Source organism: Podarcis pityusensis (genome assembly GCF_964106645.2).
Source record: "Podarcis pityusensis genome assembly, chromosome: Z".
NCBI classification, from domain to species: Eukaryota; Metazoa; Chordata; class Lepidosauria; order Squamata; family Lacertidae; genus Podarcis; species Podarcis pityusensis.
Window position 1 is genome coordinate 8,502,669 of NC_138044.1, and position 22,933 is coordinate 8,525,601.

The 22,933-nt window shown below is 45.9% G+C and overlaps 1 long non-coding RNA gene across 1 annotated transcript; it reads right to left on the minus strand.

Annotated features, from left to right (window-relative positions):
- Positions 1-8,064: 8,064 nt before the first annotated feature.
- On the minus strand, positions 8,065-21,434 carry LOC308468683. The gene is made up of 2 exons (XR_013981814.1): positions 20,674-21,434; positions 8,065-9,941 (listed from the first exon to the last, which is right to left on the minus strand). It is a non-coding gene; the product is annotated as an uncharacterized lncRNA (long non-coding RNA).
- Between the last annotated feature and the right edge of the window lie 1,499 nt (positions 21,435-22,933).

A 22,933-nucleotide genomic window follows, 5' to 3' on the forward strand; every position in this document is an offset into this window, starting at 1 on the left:
TGTGGAGCCTCTCCGCAGCCTCCCCCTCAGGTGTAGGGCAGCTGAGGCGGTGGGCAGATGCAAGCCCTGCGCTGCTCAAAAAAGCAGCGCGGAGCTTGCAAGCAGTCCCCCTCCCCCTCAGGAGAGACACATGGCTCAGGCACGCTGCAGGCCCCCCAGTGTGACACCCAGTTCCTCCCACCTCACCTAGCTACCAGTGGTGTAATTAGGGGGGTGCAGTAGGTGAAAGAGTTATTAAAAAAAAAAAAGTGTCATGAGCTCAATTTTTAATTTATTTATTTTAAAAACATATTTTTGCCATTTTGTCACCCCCCTCAGTGATGAAAACCCGGGGCTCCCCGCACAGCCCTTCGTATGCTATTGGGCAGGGGGGCAGCTAAATCAATAAAAATCAATAAAAAATACATAGCTAACTGAGGTTCTGCCCCCCTAACAAAAGGCTCCTCCTCAACAAAAATCCTGGCTACGCCCATGTTAAGGGCTATTGCATACACACAGTGTTGACTACAGAAGCTTTGGTAAAGCTCTCATCTCCCACTGACCTCTGCCATTTCACTATGTCTTGCTTAGTGTGGGAGGTTAGTGGCTAGAAGAGAACAGCTTTGCCAAAGCTTCAGCTACTGTTCATTAACTGGGAATGAAAGGTTCAACCTGTTGGGTTCAGATCACAGCAAAGCAAACAAAACACAGACAGTGCATATGGAATTGGGGCAATACAAAGTGTTAAGACTAGGAGTTCTTTCTCTCTCTCGGTTATTCCATCCTCAAGGAGAGCTGGTGAAGGGAGTGGCTCAGGAGGTTGTGTGGCCCAGGAAGACCCCAGAGAGGCCTGGGAAGAATCACATCTCTGTTGCAGAGCATCATCTGGGAATGAGCTTGAAGGGGCAACAGAGGGATAGAATCATAGAATCATAGAATCATAGAGTTGGAAGAGACCACAAGGGCCATCGAGTCCAACCCCCTGCCCAGCAGGAAACACCATCAGAGCACTCCTGACATATGGTTGTCAAGCCTCTGCTTAAAGACCTCCAAAGAAGGAGACTCCACCACACTCCTTGGAAGCAAATTCCACTGTCGAACAGCTCTTATTGTCAGGAAGTTCTTCCTAATGTTTAGGTGGAATCTTCTTTCTTGTAGTTTGGATCCATTGCTCTGTGTCCGCTTCTCTGGAGCAGCAGAAAACAACCTTTCTCCCTCCTCTATGTGACATCCTTTTATATATTTGAACATGGCTATCATATCACCCCTTAACCTCCTCTTCTCCAGGCTAAACATGCCCAGCTCCCTTAGCCGTTCCTCATAAGGCATTGTTTTCAGGCCTTTGACCATTTTGGTTGCCCTCCTCTGGACACGTTCCAGTTTGTCAGTGTCCTTCTTGAACTGTGGTGCCCAGAACTGGACACAGTACTCCAGGTGAGGTCTGACCAGAGCAGAATACAGTGGCACTATTACTTCCCTTGATCTAGATGCTATACTCTTATTGATGAGGCCCAGAATTGCATTGGCTTTTTTAGCTGCCACGTCACACTGTTGGCTCATGTCAAGTTTGTGGTCAACCAAGACTCCTAGATCCTTTTCACATGTACTGCTCTCAAGCCAGGTGTCACCCATCTTGTATTTGTGCCTCTCATTTTTTTCCCCCAAGTGCAATACTTTACATTTCTCCCTGTTAAAATTCATCTTGTTTGTTTTGGCCCAGTTCTCTAATCTGTCAAGGTCGTTTTGAAGTGTGATCCTGTCCTCTGGGGTGTTAGCCACCCCTCCCAGTTTGGTGTCATCTGCAAATTTGATCAGGATGCCCTTGAGTCCATCATCCAAGTCGTTGATAAAGATGTTGAATAAGACCGGGCCCAAGACAGAACCCTGTGGCACCCCACTAGTCACTCTTCTCCAGGATGAAGAGGAACCATTGATGAGACCCTTTGGGTTCGGTCAGTCAGCCAGTTACAAATCCACTGAGTGGTAGCATAGTCAAGACCGCATTTTACCAGCTTCTTTACAAGAATATCATGGGGCACCTTGTCAAATGCCTTGCTGAAATCAAGGTAGGCTACATCCACTGCGTTCCCTTCATCTACCAGGCTTGTAATTCTGTCAAAAAACGAGATCAGGTTAGTCTGACATGACTTATATTTCAGAAATCCATGCTGACTATTGGTGATCACAGCATTCCTTTCTAGGTGCTCACAGACTGTTTGCTTAATGATCTGCTCCAGAATCTTCCCTGGTATTGATGTCAGACTGACTGGGCGGTAATTATTTGGGTCCTCTCTTTTCCCCTTTTTGAAAATAGGGACATTTGCCCTCCTCCAGTCTGCCGGGACTTCGCCTGTTCTCCAGGAATTCTCAAAGATGACTGCCAGTGGTTCTGAGATCACATCTGCCAGTTCTTTTAATACTCTTGGATGCAGTTCATCTGGCCCTGGAGACTTGAATACATCTAAACTAGCCAAGTATTCTTGTACTATCTCCTTAGTTATTCTGGGCTGTGTTTCCTTTGCTGAATCATTTGCTTCAAATTCTTCAGGTTGGGCATTGTTTTCTTTATCGGAGAAGACTGAGGCAAAGAAGGCATTGAGGAGTTCAGCCCTTTCTGTGTCCCCTGTTTGCATTTCACCATCTTCTCCTCTGAGTGACCCCACTGTTTCTTTGTTCTTCCTTTTGCTACGAACATACCCATTAAAGCCTTTTTTGTTGCTTTTAACCTCTCTAGCAAGCCTGAGTTCATTCTGTGCTTTAGCTTTTCTGACTTTGTGTCTACATGTGCTGGCTATTTGTTTGAATTCCTCTTTGGTGGTTTCCCCCCTTTTCCATTTTTTGTACACATCCTTTTTTAATCTTAACTCAGTTAAAAGTTCTTTAGATAGCCACCCTGGCTTCTTTAGGCACCTTCCATGTTTCCGTCTCATTGGTATTGCCTGACCTTGTGCTTTTACTATCTCCCTCTTAACAAATTCCCAGCCATCATGAACTCCCTTTCCTTTTAGTATTACTGTCCATGGGATCTCACCCAGCACTTCCCTAAGTTTTATGAAGTCGGCTTTCTTAAAGTCAAGAAATTGAGTCCTAGTATGCTTGGCTGCTCCTTTCCGCTGTATAATAAACTTCAGAAGAGCATGATCACTCGTGCCTAATGATCCTTCCACTTCTACCCCACTAACCAGGTCATCAACATTGGTTAGGACCAGATCTAAAATGGCTGTTCCTCTTGTTGCTTCTCCCACTTTCTGGACAATGAAGTTGTCTGCAAGGCCAGTGAGGAATCTGTTTGACCTTATGCTCTTGGCTGAGTTTGACATCCAACAAATATCCGGGTAATTGAAGTCCCCCATTACTACTATCTCCCTTCCTTTTGCATGCTTGGCCATCTGTTCCAGGAAGGCATCATCTATGTCCTCCGTTTGGCTTGGGGATCTATAGTAAACTCCCACAATGAGGTCACTGTTATTCTTCTCTCCCTTAATTTTGACCCAAATGCTTTCACTTTGGCTTTGAGTTTCTAAATCTTGGATCTCTTCACAGGTATACACATCCCTGACATATAACGCCACTCCTCCTCCTTTCTTGTCTGGTCTGTTTCTCTGAAATATATTGTATCCCCCCATTATTACATTCCAATCGTGGGACTTATCCCACCAGGTTTCAGTGATGCCTATTATGTCATATTTAGTTTGCTGTACCAAGAGCTCAAGCTCATCTTGTTTATTTCCCATGCTTTGCGCATTAGTGTACAGACATTGAAGTCCATTAATCATTCCCCCGTGTCTCTTATTTAAGGATTTTTTCCTCCCACCACTAGGTCTGCGTGCTGTTTGCTCCATTTGGTCTATGACATTTGGATGATCATCTTCATCAATTGATAGACTCCTACCTTCAGGAGCACTGTCTCCCTCCCCCACATTAGTCAGTTTAAAGCCCTCCTGATGAGGTTTCTGAGATTTTTGGCAAAAACATTTCTCCCAACCGTTGTGAGGTGCAGCCCATCGCTTGCCAGAAGTCCATCTTCAAGAAACTGCAGTCCGTGATCTAAGAATCCAAACCGTTCCTGTTTACACCATTTGCGAAGCCAGCTGTTCACTTCCACTATTTTTCCCTCTCTCTCTCTTTTTTAAAATGATATTTATTAAAATTTCAAAAGAAAAAGATCACATTTATAAGAAAATTAACAATAAAAAGGAAAAATACAAAATACAAAATACAAAAAAGAAAAAGCAGTTAAAAACAATTCCATCTTTTCATCACTTCTTTTACATTTACTTGTTTCCCGGACCTCCTCATACCTCCCTCTTTTGTATTCTAATTCAATTTGTTAGTCCAGCGATTCCTTTCCCTCCTTTTTAATCCTGATCTTTAATCCCGATATATTATAACATTAAATTTTTAGATATTAAAGACCAATTTTTCCATATTCTTTTATACCATTACCGCATGAAACCACTTAACTTCAATCCGTCATCATTCTAACATTCATTAATTTTACAATATTTCTGTAAGTAATCTTTAAATTTCTTCTTCCACCGACTCTTCTCCCTGGTCTATTTTTCCCTCTCTCCCTGGGCCACGTCGTTCAACTGGGAGGACAGATGAGATGACAATTTGTGCATTTAATTGCTTCAATTTCCTGCCCAGAGCCTCGTAGTCTCTTTTGATCTTCTGGAGGCTATTGCTTGCAGTGTCATTGGTTCCCACATGAACCAAGAGGAAGGGGTATTTGTCAGTGGGTTTTATGATTCCTTGCAGTCGTTCAGTTACATCTTGGATCTTAGCCCTGGGGAGACAGCACACTTCCCGAGACATCTTGTCAGGCCCACAGATCACTGCTTCTGTTCCCCTCAGTAGGGAATCCCCTATCACCACTACATGCCTCCTCTTAGGTTTGGTCAGGGTTCTTCCGTGAGCTGTCCATTCCAAGGTCGCCTGCACATTCCCTGAGGACTGACTTTGCTGCTCGTCTTCATATACCTGATCGACTGTAATGAGGGAGAGATCCTCAAATGGAGTCTGCTCTTCGTCTTCCATGCTAGGGGAGAGGACCTCAAAGCGATTGTGTATTTCTAAACAATCAGAGCGAACCCTGGGCCTCCTACTTCTTTGAGTCATGTTTCTCCATATATCTGGCTCCTGTGTTGGTGAACTAGCGTCCTTCTCAGGGGAGTCCCCTGTCTCCTCCTTGGTGGAGACGGTGTGCTCTGTTGCTTCCAAGAAGAGCTCCAGCTCTCTAATTCTTTGGAGCGTAGCTACACGTTCCTCCAGTTGCTGGACTTTGTCTTTTAAGAGGGCAATCAACATGCAATTGCTGCAGGTAAAGCTGCCTGCAACCTTTGGCAAGATGGCAAACATTGCGCAGGAACCGCAGGCGACTGCAGCTGTTCCCTCCCCCTCCATCTTGAGAACATGTTGTTGGGGGTGGCTACAGCGGTCCTCCATCATAAAAAGCGTGAAGACAGGACAAATAACTCCCCCCACAAAAAAACCTAGGTCTCCCCCAACAAACGTTTGAGACTAGCTCCCCTAAACCTAAAAGATGGATCAAACTGCACACGCCACCAGGCGCGCGCCGCTGCCCTGCAAGCTCTGATAAGCTCCTCCCACAGCTAATCACCTGCCTCAACAGAAACCCTGCCCCCTCTGACCTTTGCACAGGGAGAGCAGCCAATCAGCCACAAAGAAACACACACACACACACAAGAAAACCCTTTTTGCTCCATCTTCAACTGCTGCCCTGCAAGCTCTGATAAGCTCCTCCCACAGCTAATCACCTGCCTCAACAGAAACCCTGCCCCCTCTGACCTTTGCACAGGGAGAACAGCCAATCAGCCACAAAGAAACACACACACACAAGAAAACCCTTTTTGCTCCTTCTTCAACTGCTGCCCTGCAAGCTCTGATGCTGCAGCAGTGGTAGGACATGTTGCCCTCCAATAGTTGCCTCCAGCTGAGCCCTGACATCTCCATCTTGAGGCATAGGAAAGGGCCACAGCTAAGTGGCAGAGCATCTGTTTTGCATGCAGAAGTTCCCAGGTTCAATCCCCATCAGCTCCAGGACAGGGGTGGGGTGTCCTCTCTCTCAAAGCCTGGAGAGCTGCTTCCAGTCAGGGTCAGAAATACTGAGCTGAATGGACAGGTTGTCTGACCCAGAATAGGGCAGCTTCCTATATTCCTAAGGCAGGCTGCCATGTTGTACACTGAATGAATCCTCTGTGCCAGGAATATATCTCTTGTTCAACATCATAACATGCTTCTAATTGCTAACTCTGGGTAAAGTGATAGCATGGGGATATATATCATAAAAGAAAGAAGCTGACAATGACATTCAGGACCACATGGGAACATTAGAATAATCAGGCAAAGAGAGAAAGAACATCTGGCATAAGATCAGCTGCACATCAAAATCCAGAGCAACTGGCAGGGCAGGGGCACTGGGCATTCAACATCCCAAGTCATTTGGCACCAGCTCTCATCTTCGTTCCTAATGCACCCAGGGATGATGTCACTGTGTATGTAAACATGCTCCGCCAAAATCATCTGGGGTTTGCTGATGCTTTGCTTAATTATTTATATTGCAGCCGCCTTGCCCCAGCCAGAGCAAAATGTATTTCTTTTCCTTTCTTCCTGCAGAACAACTAGAAAAACTTCCTCAGGTAATGATCTCTTGCAACAAAGTCTCCAGCAGAGCTGATCTTTCTAGCTCGCCAAGCCCAGAGGCTAAAATTGCAGCTGGCAGAGAACACAGCCTGTGTTCCTGTTAATGCTCTTCCCCCAAGACTGTGAAGGTCCTTAAAAGGGCTCAGTTTACATTCTGCAGTTACCCAGCTCAAAGCTGCTTTCCTCTGCTGCTCACTATGGGAAAAGGTTACAATTAAGCCTTGCACATATGGACTGAGGCCAGTTCAATGATGGTAACTCAGTCATTGCTTGCATTTCCTCATGTTGGTGGAATGTGAGTCCAGATGATGGCCACTAGGTCTTATGGCTGCTGGTGGGACAGCACCAGTGGACAGTGGTAATGGTGCTCTAAAGCAGAAGTGGGGAACATTTTTCAGCCTGGGGCTGCATTCCTTTCTGGGGACCACATGCCAGGGATGGGCAGGGCCAAATGCAAAAGTGGGTGGAGCAATGAGTGCAACTACCTTTGTGCAGAAGGCTACTGTGTGTGCGCGTGTGCACCCACCCACCCCTTTATCCTCCATCCAGGCAAGCAAAGGGCATGTTATAGATCGGGGGAGGGGGTGGGGAGATCCCCCTAAACCCTAGGAATAAATAAATAATAGGATTTTGATCAATTGAGATATGGACTGAAACACAAACTGCAGAGCTGTGTCAGACAGAGGATTCCTGGGCTGGCCTGGCTGGCTGTGTGAACAGCAAACCAGTTAACATGAGAAAAGGTGTTGATGGGCCATGGGGTGGGGGGTGTTACCAAGGTGATGGGCTGTGTGTTTTTCTGGGAAGAAAAAGGAGGAGGAAGGGCTGAGATCCATTTTGGGTGAATCTGGCTGCAGGCAGCTTACACTGCTGCCTCTTGGAGTGACAATGCTATAAAATCTGGACTCCCCCCCATGCAGGCTGAAGGTGTAAATAGGTGGAGAAACCATATTTCTTAAAGCTACATCAGTCTCCGCTGCATCTTCAATTCTCCAAAGGGTCACAGACCCTGTGTGAGTGCCTTGGACCTCATGTACTCTTGCCACCACTCGGCAGAGAGAAGGGCAGGCACCTGGCTTTTGTAACAGGCATTATCAAAGAACATTACATTCCAACCAGACAGAAATTCCCAAAGGGGGTGCAAAGCAGAGCCAGTGAGAGGAGTGGCTTGGAGGGAGTCCGAACTCACAAATACCAAACACAAAGAACTGGAGGGCTGATTCGACCCCTGGACTAGTGGTTCTGTGTCCCTGATTTAAAGAGTTCTTGATGACTTGGAGACATCAGGTAAATCTCCTACAAATGTCCTCGAGCATTCCCAACATAATGTTGTTCTGAAGCTTATTGGGAGTGTTAAATGGTCCCCCTCCATTTAAACTTCCCAGAGTGTCCCAGAATGATGTTACATAGGAGTTGCTCTGGGTTGTTGTAGGTAATTTTAATGGTGCCTCCAATATGTATGACACTTATTGGAGCACCAGAAAGAGGGGCGAGTAGAGCATCCTCTTTGTCGGTCTCAAAGGGGCTGAACCAGAAGTATGTAAAGTTGATAGAAAGGAAAGGCAGCAATGACTGGTGTTCCTTGCCTGCTCACTGCCTCTCTGTCTTGTAAGTGAGCAGGTAGGAACAGTGGAGGTGTGGAGGCACCATAGCAATACTTGGTAACAATGACAGTGAAGCTCACTGTGGGATGAGGGCTCACAAAGAAAGCAGGACCCAACAATGATGTCTTACCCACCCCACCCACCCTCTTTGTCATGGACCAGTTGGACAAATAGGAGTAGTGTGAGGAACCAGCTGGGAAACCACCAAGGGAAGAAAGCTCAGAGCCTGGAGAGTAGTGGTGGGACAAGGGAGGGAGACCTGAGTGGTGTCAGGGAGAAGAGGGAGAAGACTGGGAGGAGGTGATGTTAGAAGCTGCAGGGCTAACTGGGCTTAGTGAGTTGGGAGAGTGAGTGGCAGAGGCAGAGGCTAAAGCAGACAAGTGAGAGGAGGGAGGCCAAGATAAGTCAGGCTGAAGAAGAGTCGTGGGTAAATCCCCCTCCTGCTGTGGCAGGCTCCTCTGCCTCTCCTAGAACCAGAAATGAGAGGGGAAGAGAAAAGACAGGCTGCACACAGACACAATCTCTGATTGCTTGGAAGAAGCGCTGGAGAGAAGGAGACAAAGACAACCGTGGAGAGGTGGGAACTTTTCATGTCAGCAACTGGCTTCATGTAGTAAGACCCACAGAGCATGAGCTGCTGTGATCAACTGGCCTGCAACTCTGTCCGGTCTCTGAAGATCATGGCTCACTATTAAAGAGTAAACTCCTGCTTTGAACTGACCAGCTTTCTCCATGACACACACAAACACCCCGGGGAAAACTCCAGAGTTTTTTATATTTTAGACTCTTCAGGTTTGGAACCAGGATCAGTGCTCATATTACAAGGAAGCAGTGGGCAGAAGGTTGTCTTAGTGTTTTGTGCCTTTCTGGACAAAGCAGGACTGGCATGGAGGGCTGGGGTGAGTTCCCCTAGGCTACGTCTTGCAGGGAGATTCAACACATACTGAAAACCAAGGTAAATTGGACCGAAGCACCATCACCCTGGCATAACAAACCCACTTTTTTTTTTAAAGGGTTATTTGCAGTTTGGAAAGTGACAGGATAATACAGTTCTGGTTGTTGTTGTTTAGTCGTTTAGTCGTGTCCGACTCTTCGTGACCCCCTGGACCAGAGCACGCCAGGCACTCCTGTCTTCCACTGCCTCCCGCAGTTTGGTCAAACTCGTGCTGGTAGCTTCGAGAACACTATCCAACCATCTCGTCCTCTGTCGTCCCCTTCTCCTTGTGCCCTCCATCTTTCCCAACATCAGGGTCTTTTCCAGGGAGTCTTCTCTTCTCATGAGGTGGCCAAAGTATTGGAGCCTCAGCTTCAGGATCTGTCCTTCCAGTGAGCCCTCAGGGCAGGGCTGATTTCCTTAAGAATGGATGCGTTTGATCTTCTTGCAGTCCATGGGACTCTCAAGAGTCTCCTCCAGCACCATAATTCAAAATCATCAATTCTTCGGTGATCAGCCTTCTTGATGATCCAGCTCTCACTTCCATACATCACTACTGGGAAAACCATAGCTTTTACTATACGGGCCTTTGTTGGCAAGGTGATGTCTCTGCTTTTTAAGATGCTGTCTAGGTTTGTCATTGCTTTTCTCCCAAGAAGCGGGCGTCTTTTAATTTCATGGCTGCTGTCACCATCTGCAGTGATCATGGAGCCCAAGAAAGTAAAATCTCTCACTGCCTCCAGTTCTGGTAGCCTCACCTAAAAAGAATATTGTAGAAAGGAAAGGTTCAGAAAAGGGCAACAAAACTGATTGAGGGGATGGCGTGACTCTCCTATGAATAAAGGTTGCAGTGGTTGGGACATTTTGGATTAGAGAAAAAATGAGTACCGGTAATAGGGAACATGAAAGAAGTTTACAAAATTATGCACGGCGTGAAGAAAGTGGACAGAGGACAGTTTTTCTCCCATTTTCGCAACACTGGAACATCCAATTAAAAGGAATGTTAGAAGGTTTAGGACAAATAAAATAAAGTAATTCTTCATGCAGTCCACAGTCCAACTGTGGAACTCACTCTTGCAGGAGGCAGTGGAGGATTAGACAAATTCATATAGGACAAGGCTAACTGTGGCTAGTAGACATAATGCCTATGCTCCACAGTTGGAGGCAGTAAGTGCTTCTGGATATCAGTTGCTGAAAACCACAAGAGGGGAGAGGGCGCTTGTGCTCAAATCCTGCTCGGGGGTTTTCCACAGACATCTGGTTGGCCACTGTGATAACAGGATGCTGGACCAGGCTCTTCTTATGTTCTTACCTCTTTATGTTCACTGAAAGATGTGGGTTGAACAAATAATTAATGGGAAGACATTGAGACTGTGAACACACAATCTTTTATTCTAGAAGTACTTGGTTTCCCCACCCCCCTACATAGTCCACGCACAATCTAGAGACTACTGCATATTTTTCAGCACAGAAAAATTATTCCTGCTGGTTTCATTTCAAAAATAACACTAATTGCAGATTGATTCTGCATTACCCTGCAGTGTGCTCATTTGAAAACAGATGAGCATTCAGGCAGCGTATTATCCCACACTTTTCAGCATAGTTTCCCTGTCACTTTCCTCACTGCAAAAAAGGGAAGTGGATTCATTGCGCAAGCCCTCCCTATAAACTGTAGTAGTGCAACCTGAATTTGCTGTTTTATGAATTGAATCCCACCTGAAAATAGCCTCAGCCAGTCAGCACCCGATGATTTGGAAGGTCCTGGAAAGCTTCCCCATTCAGTCATGATGTTCACAGGCCGGTCATAAACTCTGAGCCTCATCTGCCTCTCAGGATGGTTGTGAGGATAACAATGAATGAGAGGAAACTATGTGCCTGAAGCAGATTAATGTACTGACATATAAAAGTAAGAAATGGGAAAAGGAGGGTGAGCTGCCCTCCCACCCACTACTCTCTTTGCATTTGTGAAACAGCGCTGGTTGTTACTGCAGCATTTAGCTTCTGCACAGCTTCTTTTTAAAATATATCTTTTAAATCCCTGCACACTCACTTTGTTTCAAAAGTGCAGACCAATTACAAGAATGTTGGAAATGACTGGAGGCAACGCAGGTCTTGCAGTTCAACCTCTCTTGAGAGCTCAGCCTTTTAAAAACTTCATATTTTCTGAGGTGTATTTACACCCACAGCAACATATTCTTTCAGGGTAGTTGGTTGGAGGATTTCCTCCCCTTTTCAAAAAGCTGAGTTCTCAGTACTGAGCCAAATGAAGTGAGATTGTTACAAAGAAACATCACAAAGGAATAATTTAGCTTTACTCTCCATATAAACTACACACACAGAGAGTACTTCTTTCTAAAGACTGGCTGCTTTGCGCTGTGCAATGCCAGTGGGATTCATATTTTGAGTTTCTCAGTATGCACAACCTAAAAATCAGCTGCTTTATGGAAAGTAATTAAAAGCCATTGGAGACAGCGCAATAAAAGCTTAATTAAAAGCATGCACTGGCAGTTTGCAAGCGCTAGGGGGAGTGTCGTTAAGTCACAACTCCAGTTCTGCTTTTGACTTTTGCCAAAAGTGGGGAGTAGTAGAAAGCTTTTGGAAAAACCTTGATGGTGTTCTCACTTCTGGGGTTACTAGCATTTTAGTGTCAAGGGCAACATTAAGAATATAAGTGGGGCCCTGCAATGAAAAGCCGTAGACTGGAATGTTTCTTGGCCCCCATTGTCTCTTTCGAACTTCTATGCACATTTTTTTTTTTTTTTTGCAATGCAATCTACCCTGAAACAATGCATTTAGGATGCTTTCTAAAATATACTCATCCTGTAGTGATTTTATGCTCTTTATTGCAGCTTGTGAAACAGTGATTGAATTGCCCCCCAAACCTCAGGCTTTTATATGCATTATTTACACAATGAGTCCCGTCTGATTGGCTGATTCTGCTTCCCTCCTGGAGCCTGATTGGTCTTTTCCTGCAAGCCAGTCAGTTGTTGCATTCTAGGATCCTACTTGCCTATTGCCAAGCTTAGTATGTAACACTTTCTTTAAAAAAATTAATATTTGCATTTTAACTGTACTGCAATACACACATCTTTGTCCACAGTACTTCGGTGGAGAACTGAATTGCAAAATTCAGAGATATGAGAAACTCTAAGGCCAGCTGTGCTTAAGTTTGTATTTTGCTCCAGAAAGAGCAGATAACGGAGATTCTTCTTTAAATGTGAACTGAACTGAGATTCTGCCCTATCCCTATCTGAGAAGTTGGATTGTTAGATGGTTCCAGAAGGTCCCAGGTTTGATCCTCAGCATCTCCTGTTAAAATGAGCAGGTAGCATTTGAAGAGAAGAGCAGATAATACATGGGCAAGAGTCTGATCTGGCCTAAGGCAGCTTTCCGTCTCATACACTGATCAGCAGGGAGAAGTGCAAGTGGAGATAAGGGAACACAACTGTCAGACCCAGTGAGACTAATGGGGAAAGACAAGGCAGCCGCAGTTAGAACTCAACATGGACAGCCATAAATATTTATTCTCTACCACTGATGGTGACTTCAAAGGATATTTTGTTTCTTGGCACTGTAGAAACAGCAGGGACTGGACAGCTCTTTAAAGAAGTGCCTGTGTCTGTGAATGCTTTCAAGTACTCATCTCTTCGGACACACCCTCATTAAACTGTCTCTCTCCTTACATGCTGAGCACAGTAAGATGAAAGCCTCATCCATGCAGAATTCAATGAAGAATCAATGCTACAGAACTTGAGAGAGTAAAAACATCCAACTCATTCTAATATAAACCTCCAGGACCACTCACCCTTTCATCTCTACTGGAGGCAAGCAAAGGACTGATCAAGACCGTAGCGTTGAGCAAGGAATCTGTGTCAATCATAACAGGGCTCAAGCCAGAAGGAATTGGCGCCATACATTTGTTCTGGAGAGGTTCACAGATGACCAACCTGACAGCTGGCTGACAGGCCACAAACTGGTGCTTAGCGCTTGCCAGAGAGCCCCAGGGGAGCTGCCGCTTCAGTCCTGAAAGTGTCCTGACTGTAGCTAAATGCTTTGCCCCTTCCTGGCTCTCAGCAAGGCCCTAATCCAGGCAGCCACCCACACAAACTTCTTTTTCTCCCCCACCCCACATATTCTTGCCTGAATGGTAACCTTATGAGGCCAGCTGGGCACTTTGCCCCAGCCAAGAAGCCCAGACCATCAGCATTGAGGCTTCCAGTACTACAGCTGGAACAATGTGGTCCAGAACACTCAGTGTGTTGATTCTGCTGTCTCTGTGGCATAAAATTGTAGAAGGAGTGGGCACCTCTGCCTCTCTTCATGTGCATGTGCCAAATGGTCCTATTGGCAACCCATGTGGCATCTTCTACCTCCCCCTTCTGCAATGTGGCAATCTGGAAGTGTTCACTGAAATGTGCTCTGCTCTGCTCCGTGATGGGACTGGAGGGATTTGGGTGCAAGGGGAGGAACAGGCAATTCCAGTGCACACAGCTGCCTTCTCCCTCTCAGTGATCCCCACCCCACACACCTCCTCTTTCCCATTCTGTGTTGAAATGCTTTCCAGTGCCAAGACTGCAATGCCCTGCCAGGCAGAATGATGAATAAATGTTTGAAAATGTAATTGGAGTCACAGGGGAGTTGCAACAGGAATTTAACGATAACATGGCATGCTGTCATGTCTCTGATGCTCTGGCTAATGAATGGAAATGGAAGGAATTAGAGATGACTTGGGAGGCATTAACCCGGGCATGCTAAGAGATCAAAGACTTCATTTATCTCACCTCTCTGCAGGAATGGCCAAATTCATCTGCTGGGTGAAATGAACATATGTTTTATCTTCTTGATATCTCCTGCCCTGAAGAGGGTGCTAAGGAGCAGGCCACTGGCCACCTCTGGCCCTGCAAGTATAGCAGCAGTGATGGTTGCCTGGCTCTTCACTTTGTTTTCTTTTGCAGTAGCATTGTTTCTATCCTGGAATTAGGAATGTGTATGTGAAAGTGACTGCCTTTTTCTATGGATTAGTTCAGATTACCCTACTAACTCCTGACTGCAGGTCATTAATATGGACCGGAATCCTCCTTCACTGTCAGGTGCCACTGAGGTTCAAAGTGGGAATCTGTGTTAAGTTGCCTCGTGTGGCGAACCCCTGAGATGAATGTTGCACCATCTGCTGAGGCTGACCACCAGACCCACGCGGAGCAAGCTTGTCTGGGGTCCAAGGTGGGAGTCTTATAAAGTTATAAACTCAAACAAAAAAGCAGCCAATGCCTGAGCCAAATCACAAAATGGTGCTTCCTGCCCCCAGCCAGGGAGGAAGAGCTGAGCAAAGATCGACATCGGGAACAAGAAAAGATTAAAGATTTACATCAGGAACAGGGGTCGGAGGAGACCAGCAGCATATCCTGTTCACCAATAGGCCACTGTAGAGGCAGCATGGTGGGGAGTGTGGATTGCCAAGGAGGCAACAGATCCAGCCTCCGTGCCCAGCTATTGCTCCCACTGTGACAGCAGCAGCAGGTCATGCATTCCTTGGAGGCTGGATCTGCTGCCCATAGATCCTACCACCCTTGCCTCATGGGTGGCCTGGCCCTCATTTAGTGTTTTTGTGTGGCTAGAATGTGCTCTTGAACTCTTGCTTGTCTGGGTGGAGGGTAGACATGGGCTGTGTGTAGAAACGAGCCTATTGGACAAAGGTAAAAATTTATATTTCTTGCTCCATCCTCTTTTGGCTTTCACAAAATTGTTTAGAGGTACATTTGGTCCTCGGGGGTGTGTGTGTGTGTGTGTGGAAGCTCCCCCAAGTTAAGCCATGCTCAAACAACAAAACCTTCCTATGCTCTGATGTGTTCCTGTTCCATTTGATTGCTTATTGGCCCTGATTTCTAGCATGTTCCTTGCCCTTTGTCTCCTGCCTTGTTCTTATTTGGTACTGATTTCTTGCTTCCTTCCACAACTCCTGATTCTCAGCTGACTTTGGGCTGCTTCCCGTGGCCCAGCTATGACCATTTGCATTGTTTCAATGCCCTTTTATTTGCTCAGGCTGCTTCTCAGTGACAACTCACCTCCCACACTAGCAGAAGCCAGAACACAGACTCCTATTGACACAATGGACCTTCTCCCCCGTCTCCTCCTGATGTGCCCCCAGCTTACTCAAATCCACTTGTGGAGGGGTCATGAGAACCCTCAGAACAGTGTGCAGGGGGAGGAGAGGGGGATTTTCCCATCTGGCAAGCAGGAATGCTACCTATGACAGAATTCATCCCATTGCCTTTCTTTGTCCTCACTGCCCTCGTTTGCCCTCATTCACCCACAGTGCTGCTTTCGTCAATGTGGTTGACAATGTCACAAAGCTACTACTAAAATTAGTGGACCTAAGTTAGCCATGGCCATTGTTTTCAATGGGTCTGCTCCGAGTAGGACTAGCACTAGATACAGGCCAAAGGTTCCTGCTGATAACTGAATTCAGCATCAGCCCAGGCAGCAGCAAAGTTAAGGATAGTGTTAGGAAGGAAGGAATTTAAGCAACAGCAATGTACAATCATACCTCAGGTTACAGCCGCTTCAGGTTGCGTTTTTTTGGGTTGCGGACCGCCGAAACCTAGAAGTACTGGAATGGGTTACTTCCGGGTTTCGGTGGTCGCGCATGTGCAGAAATGCTAAATCATGCTTTGCACATGCACAGAAGCGCTGAATCACAACCCACGCGTGTGCAGACGTGTGTTGCAAATGTGCATCCCGCACGGATCACATTCTCAACCCAAATGTCCACTGTATTCATTTGTATCAAAAACTGCCCAAAGTAGGAGGCTGTTTTGCACATTCATTAAGCAAATCAAACAAGATAAGTAGTTTTATCTCTGCTTCTGTTCAGGGATAACTAATATGTGTTAAACAGTCTTCTGTGATTGACAGAATGTTTACAGGGCGGCTAGGGTTTTCCATGGTTTTGAGCATCAATTTGAGGCAGAAGCATGGGTTGCTGAAGCAGTGTGTATGCAAGAGTGCAGGAGGCCTTTGGTCTTCTGCTATCTGGCAGATAAACAACGGCCAGCCCTGTGGCTTTGTGGGTGGAAAGTTAATTTTAGGCAGAAGTTGGGAGGAAACCACACCAGGCGTGTGATTGATTAAATGCCTGGGCTTTGCTTTTTGGCTTTAATCAATGGCAGCAGCTGCTGATTGTTTCAGATAGTACAAATCAACCAAGATTAAGACTTCATTAACCTCTCTGGCATGACTATGGATTTCCATCTCTCAGATCTTTGAATGACAGCACCTGTTCCCTAACACCTTGTGCTGCCAGTTCCTAACTCTGCTTATGCAAAAGTAAATAAAAACCCTGCTAAGTTCAATAGGACACACTCTCAAATCACTGTGCATTCGATTGCAGCTCTAGGCATGTAATGGTGATCATCTGTCAAGGCATCCATGCGATCGCCATCCACATTTCCAATAAAAATTTGTTAATTGTTGCCTAGTTTCAATTACCACCATCTGTATACTCAGGAAAGCCTGTAGCTCAGTGACAGGGCACCTGTTTTGCTCAGGATCAATCCCTAGTATCTCTAGGTAGGGAAAGATCCCTCTCTGAAACCTTGGGAAACTGCTGCCAGTCAGAGTAGACAATACTGTGCTAGATGGACCAATGGTCTGACTCAGTACATGGCAGCTTCCTGAGTTCCTAATGACTATCTCAAGTCTTCCAAGTACCGTATTTTTTGCTCTATAGGACGCACTTTTTCCCCTCCAAAAATTGAGGGGAAATGTGTGTGCGTCCTATGGAGTGAATGCAGGCTCCTTGGCTTCAGTGATAGCAACGCTAATCCATCCTGCTCGCTACCTTGGCTTGTCCCATAGCCGCGTGCAACCCCTCTGGCAGGGAGAGGCTGCACAGGGCTATGGCTTCTTTAGCTCTGCGCAGCCTCTCCCGGCAGGGAGAGACTGCACGGGGCTAAAGAGGAAGCTAAAACAGCGAGCGGGATCCATCCCGCTAGCTGTCTTGGCTTGTGCCATAGCCATGCGCAACCCCTCCAGCAGGGAGAGGTTGCGCACAGCCTGTATGCTGCTCTTTGGGGCTGGGGGGGAAATAAGATTTTTTTTCTTGATTTCCCCCTCTAAAAACTAGGTGCGCCCTATGGTTCGTTGCGCCCTATGGAGCAAAAAATACAGTATATCCAAGGGTTTATATAGGGTGTGTTATAAGAAAAATACCTGCTCCTTTTCCCTTACGGGGTACCCAAGAGCCCGTATAGAGTCCTTATGTAGGTTCTTTATTGGTAGGAGAATAATAACAGGCCAACCAAAGAATATTGAGAATCAAAGCAGCTAGTAAGCCTGCTCTTTATTAACTGTTGCAACAGGGTGCTCACAACCACACGCAGGAGGCAGGAGGGACCCAGAACATTGCTGTTATATAGACTTTTGAAATTGCCCACCCTGTAGCCCAAGACCAACCCCCTGAAACATCATACATACATCACAGAAGGAAGCAGAAACCCTGTTTGCCAGGACCTGATAATGGTCACTGATTGCTGATAATGGTCACTGATTGCTTTTACCCGGGCATCCTGGCCATTCTTTTGTGTTGGTAAATACTCAGTTCCTGAATCCAGGTCACAGGCTCACCCTATTCATACACAGATACATGCTTAAGGCAGGATTTGTGAGCTAAGAGACAATGGGGAGGTTTTCCCATTTCCTTCCTCCTTGCAGAAGAATATTTGAGGTCAATTTGGGAGAGTCAAAATGGTTTCAGGACTATTTTCCTGCACTGTTTCAGACATGTGGTTTATATATTTATTTATGTATGTGTTTGCCTGGTACATTTATGAACATTTATTTTATATCTTAGACCATATAATTCTCATAACAGGTGCTTCCAAGTTATTGCTATTTTCAGATAGGATGAAATCACAGCAATTTCAGATGGGATGAAATCACAGCAATTTCAGTTAAAGGTATATTTGCACTCTTGCACAAATAAACCCACCCCTTAAACTCTGGATTCTTTGTAGTAGGGAAATGAACTAGAAAGGGTGGTATAATTATTTCTTAATGCAATAACATCTAGCAAAAATCCAAAAATTATGTGTGTGAGAGGGGTGAGGGTGGCAGCAAGTGTCTGCCCCTCCCCCCGCCAAAGTCTGCTGATACCTACTTCATGTGCATCAGTGGTGCAATTTCAGCTAAAGATTCACACATACAGAATGATGCTTGCTATCTGGTATATAATAAAATTCTCTTTTCCTTGTTGCACGGGTTGCTAAGAATGCATGCTACGTACCTTGAACACTTGACGGGCACACTTTAGATTATTAAATGCCGGGTGTCATTCTTTTAGTCATGTTTATTTATTATTTCAAACATTTATATACTACTTAATTATTTGCATTTCTAAGTGATGTCTTTAAAAACAATCCACAGAAAACGGGACAATAAAACAGGTTAAGAAATTATCATGATGCCTGCTGGAACAAGGAAATATTGGCTGTGTGCCTAACCTCATGTGGAAAGGAGTTCCAAAGGCCTTGACCCATGACATTGAAAAGGGAGCAAGCAGAGGTTGCTAGGAGCCTACTAAGCAACACCCACTAGTAACATGAGCTCAGGGGTCAGATTAACCCTTTTATACACACAAGTTTGAGTCAGTAGCTGTCTATTGCAGAGGTTTTCAACCTCTCTGCATCCACAGTTGCCTTGACTAACTACATTTTTTCTGTGGTTCCCCTTTGACTTGTCCCTGGGCAACGTGGGGAGCAGGGCTCAGGAACGACATTTCCCATCAGGTGCACTTTGCAGGTGACACAGTCTTTGCTTTTGCCATGTGTGGTCACTTTTATTAATCTATTCTACACATCTAATCTAAGAGGAGGGAGGGAAAGAAATAACAAAGGCCAATGCTGCCTATCGCTTCCTCCACCATCATTCAAGGCACCCCAGGGAGCAGCAGTACAACACTTCAAAACCACTGTATTATGAGGATGAGGAAAAATGGATCCTGAGGTGTGGAAAAAGAAAAGAGGGGGTGGGGTGGGGAATGGCAAAATTGCTTACAACAAAACCAACAGTGGAAATACAGCCTCAGGAACATGGGGAAAACAAAATTATGGTTGCATCCTCAAATTTAGTCTTTGCAAAGCTGCAAAGAACTAAGGAGAGGAGCCCAGGTGTCTCAATGGGCCAGGAAAGGCAGCCCCAGATTTGGCCACCAGTTCTTAGGCTTCCTAGAGCCAGAGGGGCCCTGAGGAAAACAGGGAAGGGCCCCTGTTAGTGTGGACGGCCAGGAGAAAAAAAGATGGCAAAGGGAGAGCTAAGCGAGGAAACAAGTGCAGAAAAGAAATAGCTGGGGGAGAGGGGTCTGCTGAGGTCTGCAAGGTGGCAGAGGAAAGGGGGGCACCAGTACAATAAGGTAAAGGTAAAGGGGCCCCTGACCATTAGGTCCAGTTGTGGCCGACTATGGGGTTGTGGCGCTCATCTCGCTCTATAGGCCGCGGAAGCCGGTGTGCAGCTTCCGGGTCATGTGACCAGCATGACTAAGCCACTTCTGGCAAACCAGAGCAGGCCACGGAAATGCCGTTTACCTTCCCGCCAGAGTGGTACCTATTTATCTACTTGCACTTTGATGTGCTTTCGAACTGCTATGTTGGCAGGAGCAGGGACCGAGCAAAAGGAGCTCACCCTGTTGCGAGGATTCGAACTGCTGACGTTCTGTTTGGCAAGTCCTAGGCTCTGTGGTTTAACCCGCAGCGCCACCCACGTCCCTACCATGCAATAGGACAGATGTAATAGGCCTGGTGCTCCACTGAAGAAGACTAAGAGCTTGATGTTGCACAGAGAACAGCCCAGGTGAGGCAGGAGCAGAGTTGCAGGGTGGAAGGTGCAGTCAATGTTACTCAACTGAAGACAGGGTGGGTTTGTTCTGCAAGGAGGGTACCTGCCTAATCTCATTACAAGTCATGCATCTGAACCACAGGGGACCACCAACTGAGACTGTCCCAAAGATCTCAGTGATCAAGCTGGGAAACATGCCTTGGGCTCAGAGCACCTGAAAGTTTGTATCTCCCTATACAAACTTGCCTGGGTGCTAAGATCCTCAGGTGAGCATCTTCCTTTGGTCCCATCAGCACCAGAAGCACAGTTGCAGACTTTGGGTTAGTGAAGAAGTAGGTCATAAATTTACCTTTTAGAGAGATTCAGTTTACTTGCAAGGAGCCATGGCCACATGGCTTATAGCTTATTCCAGGAAGCATGAAGAGAAAAGAGACTCAGAAAAGGACCCCTGGACGGTTAAGTCCAATCAAAGGCGACTATGGGGTGTGGCACTCATCCCACTTTTCAGGCCGAGGAAGCCGATGTTTGTCCACAAACAGCTTTCCAGGTCATGTGGCCAGCCTGACTAAATTGCTACTGGTGCAAGGAGGTCCGTGATGAGTGCCAGAGCATATGGAAACACAGTTTAAAAGTACCATGCCAGGACATTGCCTGGTTCTTTACCTTAATGCACAGGTGTCAGTCAAATCTTCTGCTGAACACAGGTTTTGATCACTTATCTTGTGCATGAAGAGAAGCCCAGAAGCTCCATTGCCTGTGCCTCCCACTTGGCCCTAGGAAGGAAATACAGTGGTACCTCTGGTTGCGAACGGGATCCGTTCTGGAAGCCCGTTCACCACATGAAAAGAGCGCAACCTGAAGCGCCATATCTGCGCAGGTGTGCGGTGCAATTTGGCACTTGTGCGCATGCACGAAGAGCAAATTAGCGCTTCTGTGCATGTGCGAGTGGCGAAACTTGGAAGTAACCCTTTCTGGTACTTCCGGGTCGCTGCGGGACGTAACCTGAAAAAGCGTAACATGAAGCAAACATAACATGAGGTATGACTGTACGGTGCATATAAAGCCTTGTTCAGATCCTTATTTATTTTCTTTTGATACATTTCTTGTGCTCCCCCTCTTAATGCTGCATTGGTCATGACCCCAAACCTGAAACATCCATATAATATTAGTCCACATGTAATGGCTAGAGATAAAGAACCATCAGAGGGGAGAGCAGGAGGGGCCTTAAGAACAATAAGGGGTCTGTTGGATGAGACCAATGGCCCATCTGGCCCAGGATCCTGTTCTCTTCATTGCCAACCAAAGACCTATGGAAAGCCTGTAAGCAGGACTTGCATTCAACAGCTCTCTGCTCTCTTGTGATTCCCACAGAGCATAGCCATTGTGGCTAGTAACCAGTGACAGCCTTTAACAGTCTTGAGGTCACCCGCCCACAGCCAGTACTTAGAAAACAGACTACACAGGAACACACACCTCCTCATCAGTTTTCCACACTGTGGTGAGATGTACTGGATTTCCATTTAAATTATAGTAATTATTTCTACATTTTCATCTATGCATATAAATTAGCATATGCACATTTTATGCAAATATATGTCCTTTGTCCTCTGTTTTGGCAATGCAGAAGCTGCCACACTAAACCCAGCCTCTCATTTAAAGGGATCCAAATCCAGCAGAGATGCCATTCCCTTACTTCTCCCTACTAAGGGAAGCGGGTAGCACACCCGCCATAACCTTAAAGCACATGGAACCCCCCCAAAGACTCATGAGAAGTGCAACAGGTGCTGGGAATTGTAGCTTTGTGAGGGGGAAGCTACAGCATCCAGGTTTCTTTGTGGGTGGCTATATGCTTTAAATGCATGGTGTGCACAACGTCTGCATTGTTTATCTTTAAAAAAAATAAAAAATACTCTCCACTTCTCACCGCTGGAGGAAAAAAGGCAAAGCCATTTAAGCAAATGAACTGTCATTAAATTCAATAGCCATGCCAGGAGGTGGCAATCAATATGTGGCCAGGATTTTGCGAGCTTTTCCAAGCTATTAATAGTCTTTTTTTCATAATCAATCAATAGATGGGAAACAATGAGGAGATACAGCAGGCTAGAAGCACATCACGTTCTTGAGTAATCTGTTAATATGATTGGGGAAAGCACACGAAGAGGGAATGCACAACCAATAATTAATACAGGGACATTCTACATTTCAGGAGTGCTGAATCTTTCTCTCCCCCCTCGTTTTAGTACAGCTGCTTTAATGCAACTGGCAATGCCGTATCATTTGTTAAAGCACCCACTGGGAACATGAATTGGTGAGCATGCAGCTCTGCAGGAAGAACCAAAAGAATTCCTGGCACAGAGTGATACTTGTGCCAGACAGAGTTCTTGCCTGATTAAGATTTTAAACTGACAAACTGCTGGATTTGGGGCAGATAGAGCCTCCTGCTGTTTCGCAGGAGCAGAGAAAAAGAAGAGGCTACATACGAAGCAGAGAACATGGTTTCATAGAAATCACAGCTCTCTTAAAATAATAATAATAATAATAATAATAATAATAATAATAATATAGAGGAAAAAGTTTCTTGCTGTCATGGCTATGGATGGGGATAGTTCAGCTGGTAGAGCTATCGTGCATGCAGAAGCCCCCAAGTCCAACCCCCAGCATCTCCAATTGGGGCCAAGAGAAGCTCCTGCCTGAAAACCTGGAGAGATGTTGCCAGTCTGTGAGAACAGTATTGAGCAAGACAGACCTGACTCAGTATTCCTCTATTCCTATGAAGGTGTGTGAAATATACTCGTAGTCCTGTAGTGATTTCATGCTCTTTATTGCAGCTTGTAAAGGGACGCAGGTGGCGCTGTGGGTTAAACTACAGAGCCTTGGGCTTGCCGATCAGAAGGTCGGCGGTTCAAATCCCCGCGATGGGGTG